The 4012-nt window shown below is 33.6% G+C and overlaps 1 pseudogene; it reads left to right on the top strand.

The window, feature by feature from the left end:
- Window positions 1–994: 994 nt before the first annotated feature.
- LOC114514321 lies at window positions 995–1170 on the top strand (annotated as a pseudogene).
- The last annotated feature ends 2842 nt before the right edge of the window (window positions 1171–4012 follow it).

Raw genomic sequence — 4012 nt, forward strand, 5'->3', positions numbered from 1 at the left:
ATCATGCATCGTCATGTCACTCAAATTCTCCAAGGTTTTCTTATTTCACTCAGACTAAAATCAATGAAATTTTTCATAGTATGTAAGACCCTACATAAGCTGCCTTAGAATGTCTCCCTTCCTTCCTTTCTTTTCTTCTTTCTCTTTCCCTTACTCCATTTGTCTCAGACAAATTGGGTCTTTTACTATTTCTTAGGCATGACAAGCAAGCATTTGTCTTCAGAATTTATATACATTTATATACATTTATATACATTTTCTTCTTCTTCATGGGACAATTTTATTTCACATTTTTACCAAGCCCCGCTAACATTTATTTAGGTCTCCATGAGAATTTTCCTACTCATCCTTTTTAGAGTAGCCATTTACTCTCTTTAGCCAGTTCATGCCCACCCTTTATTTTCCTACTTGCTTTACATTTTTAACCCAACTTTATATAATATATTTGATTATTTTTAACGCTAGTCACTACAACTAGAATATAAGCTCTGTGAATAAAATATTTTATTCACTGCTGTCAGTATCGTCCATCAGTCTGGACAAGAGAGGTCTCTGCTTTGTGCCTAGTACTTTATAAAGTCCTGGGTGTCCTTACGAACACACATAAAACCATTTATTCAAAAACACATGGACACCTATAGAAAGTTAATTTGCAATGGTCTCCTGCATTGTTGCATGCTTCTGTTCTTTACTATCTTTTCAAGGATGTATTTATAGCGAGTAGCTTTGGAAGATAGAAATAGTGTCTTCCTCCAGTTATTAGTGTTTCCTGATCTGGATACTACAGGTAATGGTTCTCTTCTGGGCAAATGTTGGGCAGGTTTGGTACCATCCTCCTTAAAACAATGGGGTTTCCTAAACTTGCAGGTCTTCAGTTGGGACCTAGTGTGTGCACAGCACCCCTCTGAGCTGTTTCTCATCAACCCCATGGGCTGAGGAAATGTGGAGCTCATTGTGCTTTCTATTCCATAAGTAATAAAATGCTGTCTCTCTCATCACTTCTCGGCCCTTTGTCTAAGATCAAGTGTAGTACCTGTTCTTACTAGTTTAAAATCCTCTGTCTCTGACCTGGGAATTTCACCTCTTCTGCAAGCATCTGTGTAACTGGAACATTAAGTTATTGACTAGAGGTAGGGTAAAATCTCAGACCCTTTACATACCTGAATACATGGGATCCAGCACTCAACACTAATACTGTACAATCCATAACTCTCAATTTACAATGTTGTGACTAATGCAGTCTGAGACCCAGAAATCTCTCCTTATCTCTTACCCTGTGTACTTGAGAGATAGGCAAGCATAACCCTGTACTGTGTGAAGAAATGGGAGTTGTGTTGCTTCTTTATCAGTGATAAATTTTGCTTTGGAATGTGGGAAAAATCTAAACGATGAATATCCATAAGTAGAAAACAATCGACTCATAATTAATCAGTTTAACTCATAAATTCATCCTCTCTGATTACATCAATGCAATACATTTTTGCATAAAATATGGTTTCATTTTATGGTAGTGTTGACTATTGCTTTTTTCTCTTATAAATTACAATTCTAGAGGTGCTCAGGAATTAATGTGATGCTCTCGGTAGCTGCATGTTGGGCTTAGGAATATTTTATGATATTAAACAATTCCCATTACTCTTAAAATAAAATGTAAGTTGTTCCAAATACAACATGTATAAAATATAATACCTATCATTTACATTGCTTTTAGATCTAGATGTTGCTTTATGAGGCAGTGAAATTGTTATAGATAATTGTTATATAATAGTTTATGTATGAAGTTAAACATTTCTGTAACACATGCTTTAATAAAATAATTTGTTTTATACAACCTTATTTCAATGTTTAAAAACAGTATGTAAAATTCATGGTTTATTTCCAACTTTTCTTTGAGAATTTTAGTCATAATTTTGGTTGCCTCTACTTCAATAGTCAAAAGTTTTTCTAAATTAAAATTAATTTAGCTCTGACTCATATGGCTCAGTGAATTGAGTGCTGGCATGTGGACTGAATGTCCCAGTTCGATTCCCACTCAGGACACATGCCTGGGTTGCAAGCCAGGTCCCCAGCTGAGAGTGTGCAAGAGGCAACTGATTGATGTTTCCTTCACACATCCATGTTTCTCTCCCTCTCTCCTTCCTTTCTTTTTTCTCTAAAATAAAAATTAATTAATAAATAATTAAAATTAATTTAAAACATCATCAAAGAACTACAATAAGGCAAAAAAGGTTAATATGGCATATTATCAATAGAACACAAATTATGTGGAAGTTGGTAATAAGATAATTATTGATTTTGTTATAGTATCAACAAGAAAATGAATTTCAGAGAATAAATATATGATAATTTGTGAATTGTGTCTCTATAAATCAGAGATCACTTGTTCTACCACACAACAATAAAATACATGTAATAGAAATCAAATTCAATCATTTCAGACTTTGCTGAGTTTTAGCCATTTAAAACATAACTGAGTACAGAAGTTTGACTCATTATGACAGCATATTTTTCAAAGTAATTTAATTTATGACTTTTAAACATTAGAAATTTATAATCTGGGCCTCCATTTTACTCCATTCCTGGATTAATAATTGTTAGTAATTAAATGCTTGATTTAGAGAATTCACCATATAGTAGATGACTGATATATTTCCCTTGAATGAATAAATGAATGTTCACATCTGGATTTGTCAATATCAGCAGTTTGTCACTTGTAGTATAAACTTTCAGCAATTTATTTTTTCATGTTTAATGCATTTCCACATTCACTACCATTCCTTTTTTTCTACAAATTCCTAACTTTCAATTTTTAAGAAAAGATAATTTGCATAGCTACAGAATTATTGAGTTAGAATATTTTCCCCATTAAAGCCCTGTAGACATTGTTTCTCTGTCTTAAGAAATTTATTGTTTTACAGAAGTCTTTACTAATGCAATTTTAGTTCTTTGATGGATAATTTATTTTCCCTGCTTGGATGCTTTCAGAATTCATTTCTGTTTTTTTACACTTAAAATTTACAGATATGTTTCAAAGTAGATACTCCTTTTATGCATTTGTTTTAGAAACATGTTCAGACTTTTACATCCAGACCCAGAATCTTTTTCTTCTTTCCCTAATGTTCTAAAAAGCTTTCCTCTAAAAAATGTTTAATTATTACGTCTATTTACTTTGTTCTGTTTTCCTACAGAAATATTTATTAATGTATAATAACTTATTTGTGATTAAAAAAGGCAATATAAAGCCCTGGCTGGCATAGCTCAGTGGATTGAACATGGGCTGCAAACCAAAGCATCGCAGGTTCAATTCCCAATCAGGGCACATGCCTGGGTTGAAGGTCATAAGCCCCCCAGCAACTGCACATTGATGTTTCTCTCTTTCTTTCTCCCTCCCTTCCCTCTCTAAAAATAAATAAATAAAATCTTTTTTAAAAAAGAAAAAAGGCAATATAAATTATTTGAGGAAATAATTATTTTATGTTTCTACTAGATTCCACACCAATAGTATTATATTAATAAGTTAAAAATAATATTATAACAGTCAAATAAATAAAATATATAGTAAATATACAACAAAATAAAATGTATACCAGAAAGCTCAAGCTTTTCTGACCAGTGTTTGCTATAGGCTTTGACAGTTTGTCGTGGCCTCTGGCTCCCACCGCCCTTGCAGATGACCCAAATGAGCACTGTGTGACTGACTGCCATCCAACCTTTCTGACCTCATTTCCCACAGACCCTCAGCAGACTCTCCACCTCAGCTGGAGTGCAGGGTTTATAGCCCCGCAGCATCACACTCTTTTCTACATTAAATGTCATTTCCCCCAAATCTTCTGATGTTTTAAGACCAGTTTAAGTAACTTTTGGTATTCAAAAACTCCTCTCATTACTGAAGCTGCAAAGATCATTCCCCCTCTTAGTCTTCTTCTGTACAACAGAATGTGTTCAACAGGCTCTCATAAACATGTACTGCCATAAAAGTAGTGATTGTGTGGGTGTCCATTAGTTGTTTCCT

This window comes from Phyllostomus discolor, chromosome 2 (genome assembly GCF_004126475.2).
Source record: "Phyllostomus discolor isolate MPI-MPIP mPhyDis1 chromosome 2, mPhyDis1.pri.v3, whole genome shotgun sequence".
NCBI classification, from domain to species: domain Eukaryota; kingdom Metazoa; phylum Chordata; class Mammalia; order Chiroptera; family Phyllostomidae; genus Phyllostomus; species Phyllostomus discolor.